Consider the following 7,944-nt stretch of genomic DNA (forward strand, 5'->3'; position numbering starts at 1 on the left):
TATCTCTTTGGCATCTTGCAAGTATCAGTCTGCAACTCCAGTGCTAGGCACTTTTAGATTTTTCACAAGACTATGCAGCAAGGAAAAAGCTGGTGACTAAAACAGAGTTACTTAATATAAAATACCTATGGATTGGGAATTTCTTCTTGTTCATCAAGATTGAAAAAACTTTCTTTAACCTTGGAAGCTGAATCACTTAGTGTGAATCAAATGATCTGATGTTTTGGTTACAAACACAATGTATATCTTTATGTCGAGTTAATACATATTCACAGCGAAACGTGTGCCTGCACTCATTTGTTTAACTTCACCCAAATCATCTGGGTCTGGAGACCCTTTTCCAAGATATGCTTTACCATAAAAGTTTTTTTAAAAAAACTTCAAAATTAATAATTTTAAAGTTAAAAAAATAAATTAAAATCTTTACTTACCACATTTTCATTCTTGAAACTTGAAATTCAAGGAGACCATTTTATTCCTCAATACTGAATTGCTGTTTATTTTGTTCTACAGATTTGGAAATTAATAGTAAAGCATAATTGTATTCTAGTTAAACTACAAAAATTGTATCACACAAATGAAATGAAAAATGCATCAGGAGAATATTTGGTCAAGCAGAATATTTCACTGGCAAAGTGAACACATTTTTCTTTTAGAAAACTGTACTCTCTTCATAACATTTCAGTTTCCAATAATTTAGTTCTAATGATTTTCCATTCCTCTTTGCAGTTTTCTACTCTAATCTATCATTTTTCTTAGTTCTTTCCCTGATATACAGACATCTTATATCTCTCCATTCCTCATAACTCTTTATTGCAACAGCTTTTTGATATATCTCTTTCTATCAAGCTCTATTACATCTACTAATATTGTTTACTATTATTTTCAGATATTCTGCCATATTCAGTCTTACAGGGTTTGTTTGTTTTTTAACCTGGTGTACCTTCATTCCACTCAAGCTGCTTCCAGTGAGTTTCTTCTGGTTAGATTTCTGGTCCTCTTCTCTTCAGTACCTTTGAATTTACTTCAGAACTGCACTATCTACAGTTTGGCATCCTGTTTTATGCTAGCTTTTAAAAGTATACCTTCAAGTCCAAACCGTGTACATTTTTTTTCATGATTTAAAGTAAGAAAATAAAATATATAAATTCTTTTAACTGGTTTCTAGGTTTATATATATATATATATATATATATATATATATATATATATATATATATATATACATACATATATATATAAGCTGTAGCAATAGTGTTTTTTGAAGCAGGAATTTAATATTTGAAAGAAGACATCTCTTCAGGTTGGCTCTCCCCAGGAAAATCTTCCTAATTATGAATAAGAAAGTCAAGCTTCATCTGTTTTGGCCAATTTTTGTTAGAACATTGTGAATAGGTTAGCCCATGAGGCATGCAGACCCACACAGACTAAACAGACTCCAAAGTAGAAACGAGCGGTATGTTTTGTGCATTTACTACACAAAATAGAAGCCTTGTACAAAAAATGACAGCAGGCAATTTGGGGCCTCTGTGCTCTGATAGTATGGCAACTGGATTTCACAGATGGCCTGAGCAGGAGATGAAGCAAGAAGACTGGCAGAGTCGTGGGTCTAGGGGAAAGGGAGAAGAGAGCAGGAGAAGCACGCCCTGAGCAGACCCAGAAACAAGGAAAGGGAGCCAAAAGAAATGCTGTTGTTGAGTAACTGAAGATCTGCTGAAATTTAATGGAAAAAAAAACTATAAAAATAAGTTTTATCACTCTTTCTGCAGTCAGCTCCATTTTTATGTTAATCTCTCTGCTCACCATCTGTGGAATTGAGAAAATAATTGAGAATGGTGTATAACTACACTGATTACATTTATGAATTAAATTCATGAATCATAAGGTTTTGTAACAATGAACACTGACTTCAGATATGCAGCTTGGTACTGTCAGAATTTACAAAATTATGGAGAAAATTCTTGAAGTCACATGCTCTATCTTACATGCTGTTTTTCAGTGCGCCAGGAACTCAGAAACAGAAGAGAGGTGATGGAGGTTTGACTTTCTGGTGGTTCTTCTATTGCAGTCAATATTGTATAAGCTGTAGCTTTCATCTTTCAGCACCTTTCTATCTGATAGATCTATGCAGCAATAGAAATTACCTACCTGGTGAGTTCCAGAATAATGTAATAGAAAATTGCATACAGCCTATTGAAGAGCACGCTGAAGAGCAGAGTCTCTGAAAATGGCTTGGTTGGCATTCTAGACAATAAACATAAGCACTCAACTTAACCCTATGAGAGATTAGATGATGTGTATCTTGGATGAATCAATATAGGAATAGTGACTGTGTAGGAAAAACAAAAAGGTCAATATTCAACTGTCGCTTGAAGTTTTGATATCTAAGGCGAAAATACCAAAAAACTGAAGACTTTGTAAAAGTGATGATACAATGACTCAAAATATGAAAAAAATGCATTATCATGACATTCATTAATTTATTAAATAGATTATGTTATAATATATACTTCCACCCAGGAAAGAGAATTCCTGGTGCAAGATGGGTCTTTAGTGCAGCAAAGAAAGGGATAATAAGGTCTAAAAGCTAGAGCTGTAGCCAGAAAATTTGAGTTTAGATATGTAGCTTGGTTTGAGAGTGATTTAATATGGAAATAATACTGAAATACAGAAAAAATTATCATTAAATTAGTGGACTGAGGTCTCTACTCCTTAATGGCATAAAGATAGAATACTTTCTGGAACTTAAGTCTTTCCCTAGCTCATTTATTGGTGTCAATGCAGGAACGATCAGGTAAAATGCTATAAGCAGTGATATTTGGAAAGACAGCCTAGATTATATATCGGCTTTTTTTACTATGAAAATCAGCGCATAGGGGAACTCATGTGAATTTCACTTGATTGTATGGTTTACATGATATCTTTCATAAAATGATGTTCCACTGACTCTTAACAGGTGAGGCTTTTGTATTTTCTCTTTCTATTGGAATGTAGTTCAAGAATTTTCTGTTCTAATTAGAAATATTTATTCTATGTTTTAAAACACAATTGGGGGGGTTCAGAAGGAAAATTTTTGAATATTCATTTGTGTTTAAATTTACTTTAGTTTTTTAAAAAATATTTTTTTCCTTTAAGTTTTGGCACCATTGAACAAAAAATCCTGGTTTTGCTTGGCTGTATTTCCAAATTATCAGTTTTACTTTTATAGTCATATTATGTATGCACATTTCATGTATACTCGTTGTAAACTTATCTTTTGCTTCATATTAAAAATCAGTATCTTTGCATGAAATGAGAGATGTTGTATATATTGTTTTACTTGAGTTTGTTGATCATAACAGTCATATAGAAAACAACATGTTGCTTGGCTTTGCTAATTGTTCTAAACTGATGCACAGAGTGTAAGGTCAGCAGATGAAGCTAGGTGTGTATATTGAATATCTGATATAACTTCTTGCATTATATTTTGTTCCACAGAGTGCATGTTGCATTCTGAACATATATTTGTGTAAAGCTACATTCAGAAAAGTGTTTCATACTGTTTGAAGATACCAAAGTACAAGTATTTCATCTTTTCTACTGACTGTTAATTATAGAAGTTAATTAACCTTATTTAAATATATATATATTCTCTGGATTTCATTTCCATTTGAGGTTTGTTGTTGTTGACTCCCAGATATTACTTTTTCTCATGCCTTTTTCTGTTGTCTTCTTCAGAAATCTGTCTAATTTTTAATAAAATGTACAGATTTAACTGTTGCAATATCTCGTTTGAGGGCTTTTCTTTCTGATTATTGAATGATTTGGTAGAGTTTTTCAATTCCCTTTAAAAAAAGTGCACTCTGAAATCAACAGTGTTGCAAAGAAGATAAAATCTTCATACCCTGACTCACTACTATTCTATTCATTCCTCCAGAGATTACATTAGCCTACTTTGCTACAGTGTTGCACAGGATGTTGCATGTCTATAAAATCGCTGGAGTCTTTCAGAGTTTTGCTTTCCAGGATGTGATTTCCTAGTCTGTAGTTATAACTATAATTTTTTAATCTTAAAAGATTTTTTTCTGTTCCTCAAATGAGGCCAGTTAATGCTTCAATCTGGATTTTTCTGTGTGGTTACTCTCTTCTCATCTTTAATTATCATTTTGTAAATCTTTGTTTCGTCTGCAAATATAATCGATAGTAACTTGATACTTACTTCCAGAACACTCGTGAAAATGTTAAATAGTGTTGATCCTAATAGTAATCAGTTTTGATTCCCCCTAGGAAATCTACTGTTCGGTCCTGATTCAGCACAGACAACTGTTTTGAGATATATCAGTCCAGTAATTCTTAATCCATGCAATATGTCTCTTAGTCTTCACAGGATCACAGAATCATTGAGGTGGAGGTTGGAAGTACCTCTGGAGACTGTCTAGCCCCCTTTAGTCAAAGCAGGGTCAGCTAGAGCAGGTTGCCCAGGACCGTGTTCAGTCAGGTTTTCAATATCCCTCAGAATGGAGACTTCATGACCTCTACAAGCAGTAGTAGAGCTTGTACTACAGAAGTTCCACTGCTCTGTTACCCTCACAGTAAAGAATTTTTTTCTCATATTCATTTTCCTTTGTTTCAATTTGTGCCCATTGTACCTCTTGCCCTGTCAGCGAGCACCACTAAAGAGTGTGGCTCAATTATTCTTTACACACTCCCATCAGATATTTAAACATATTGATAAGGTCCTTCTCTAGGCAGAACAGTCCCAGCTCTCTCAGCCTTTTTTTCATATGGTAAAAGGTTCACTCATCTTTGAACATCATCTTAATCATCTTGGTGCCTCCTTTTTTGTTTGTTTGTTTGGTTTTTTTTAGTTTTTTAAAGTACTATTTTCAGCAGTCAGAATGTCATAATTATAACATTGAATTATGAGTCAAATAACAGTCCAATCATCTGTGACTTTAACAATTTCATCACAGAAAGTAGGTTTTTAAGGAGTAACATTATTTATTATGGCATCATACAAATTCTTTTCCTTTATTTTAATTCCATATTTGATTCTTTATCAGCATGTCTGTTAATATGCCTAAAATTAGGAATTAGGCATAGAAATGCCTACAGAATTAGACTAATTAGGTCTACAGTTACTTAAACCATCCTATCTGTCCATTCTGAATATTGGTACAAATTTATTTCCTTTGGAATCTTCCAGAATTTCTCATGTAGTCAAAAATTTCTGTAAAAGAGGATCAGGAGATCAGAAATCTTCTCATAGATGTATATGCAACCTTATCTCCCCTGCTGATTTGAAAATATTTATCTATGAAAATATCCTAGTATAATTCAGGTTGGAAGGGACTTCAGGAGGTCTTTAGTTCAACCTCATTCTCAAAGCATGGTAAGCTCACAGGCAGTCCAGTTTGCTCAGGACTTCATGGAGTCAGATCTTCAAAACCTTCAAGGATGGAGATGGCATAACCTCTCTGGGCTACCTGTTTCACTTACTGTCCTCGTAGGAAGAATATTTTCCTTATGTTCTGTCAGAACCTCTCTTTTCAGCTTATATCTGTTCCTTTTTCTCCCACCAAGCATTGCCATAAAGATGAGTCCATCTTCTTAACAACCTCCTGGTAGGTACTGGAAGGCTGCTGTTATGTCCTTCCCAAAGCCATCTTTTTTGAAGACTGCTGTGACATCTGCATTTCCTCAGTCATCAGGAACCTTTCTCACTCTCCCTGACTTTTCAAAGATGATAGTGGTCTTTTAAGCACAGAGACCAGTTCTCTCAGCTGCTTTGAATGAAGCTCATCCTGTCCCAGGGACTTGAGTGGAGTGAATTCTCTCAAGCAGTTCCTGACTTATTCCTCCTGCATTAGTGATGGGTCTTCCTGAAAATTTTCAGTAATCAGGGAGGCCTGGGAGACATTGCTTGTGAAGACTGAGGGAAAGAAGACATTGAGTACCTCAGCCTTGTCTATGTCTGCTGATATTAATTCACCCATCTCATTCAGCAATGGGCTCTATTGCTGAATGTCCGTGTCCAGCCTCTTTCTACTAAAATAGTGGTAGAAGCTCTTCTTCTTGCCCTTGAAGTCTCTTGCAAGTCTCAATTCCATTTGAGCTTTGGAACTATTCAAATGCTACTAAATTCCTTCTTTGTAACCTGTTCCTACTTCCTCATCCTGTACACTGCTGTTTCACACCAGAACTCTGCCATGGGTTTCCTGCTTTGCCAAGATGATCTCCTGACATGTCTGCTTGGTTTTCTGAGTATGGAAATGGACAATCCTTGCACTTAAAGGATACTGTCCTTAAAGGATTTCCAACTTTTCTGAGCTCTTTAACCTTTTGAAGCTGCTTCCCTTTGGATCCTATTTATCAGGCTCCTGGAGATATCCACATCTGCTCTCCTGAAGTCCAGGATCAGTGCCCTACCACTTCCCTTCTTCACTCCCCTCAGGATTTTAAATTCCACTGTTTTATGGTCACTACAGCCAATGTGACCATTGATCAGCAAATCCCCAACCCACTCTTCCTTGTTAGAGAGAAGCAAGTTCAGCTGTGAATCACTCCTGATTGGCCAATCCTGTACCTATACCAAGAAGTTGTCTTTTACACCTTCCAAGAATCTTGGCTTCAAGTATTCTACTATGTTGCCCTTCCAGCAGATGAAGGTTGAAGTCACCTGTAAGAACCAGAGCTTCTGCTCCAGAGGCTTTAGTCTTTTAAATCCTTCAGCTTCTCAGTCTGATTAGGTGGTTTGTAATAGATACTCATCACAGTATAAAATTCTTGGCTAGCTCCTCTGATCCTGACCCACAAGTTCTCTGTCAGCCCGTTGTCCACCCCGCAGAAGCTTCATATGTACATACTTCTTCATACAGAGGGCCACCACACCCACACAGTCACCCTTATATGTCCTCACTGAAGAGTTTGTATCTAACCATGGCGGCACCACAGACAAGTCAGCTGTTCCACTGTGAAAGAAGGCTCAGAGGAGATGGGCAAGGGTGAGGTGCCCATGAAGCTCAAGAATGGGGTAGGATGTGACTTGTTAATCATAGCTGTTGCACAGAGAATTGGCTGTATCTTAACACAAAAAGGGCTGCTGAGAGTGGCCTTGTGTTAGATAAGTAGCCATAGACGAAGTGTAAATGTTTCTTCCTGAGCTGATCCAAAGAACGTGAATGTCTCTCTGAGATTAGCCAGACCAGCATGGGGGAAGTATATACACGGCTGAGCCCAACATAGAGTATAAAACCTCAACAGCTAACAAAGGAATTTTACAGAGAGTAAGGGGCTTGAACTGGCTTCAATGGATGTATTTCCTCCCAGAGACTGAGGATGCTCAACATCATAACAGTGAGCATATTGTGGAGACCAGTAATGGCAATTACATCAGTATTATGATTGAACTCTGTAAGTGTACTGTATTTCAGTATATTGCTAGATCGCTCTGCTAAATCAAAAAAAAAATCTCATACAATATCAAATATCTTCAAAATAAACTTTTATATTAAACATTACAATCTCCATATGTGTGAAATATCTAAAAGAACTTAATAATAGAGTACTGGACTCTGACACACTTACTCCAACATCACCATTTTGTGATTGCACATGGAAACAATAGCTCCTGAGGTTTCTCCTTCTCATCAGGTGTTCCTTTGCTTTCCATCTATGTTCAGTCTTTCCTCACTTAACTGCATGTCATAACCTCTCTTGCATAGTTCCTAGTTTAAAGCTCTCCTCACCATCTTGGCCAGCCTACTGACAAAGATGTTTTTGCCCTGCTATGTAAGGTGCATCCTGTCTCCCTCCAGTTGTCCTCAGTCTTCAAAGATGTTTCCATGGTCATAACACTAGCTGTATAATTGATGTTGATCCACAATATACACCTCTCCTCACTGTATCTTTCCTCTTCACCAGCTGAATGGAGGAGAACACCAACTAGACCCCTATACCTTCCAT

This window comes from Rhea pennata, chromosome 2, assembly GCF_028389875.1.
Source record: "Rhea pennata isolate bPtePen1 chromosome 2, bPtePen1.pri, whole genome shotgun sequence".
NCBI classification, from domain to species: Eukaryota; Metazoa; Chordata; class Aves; order Rheiformes; family Rheidae; genus Rhea; species Rhea pennata.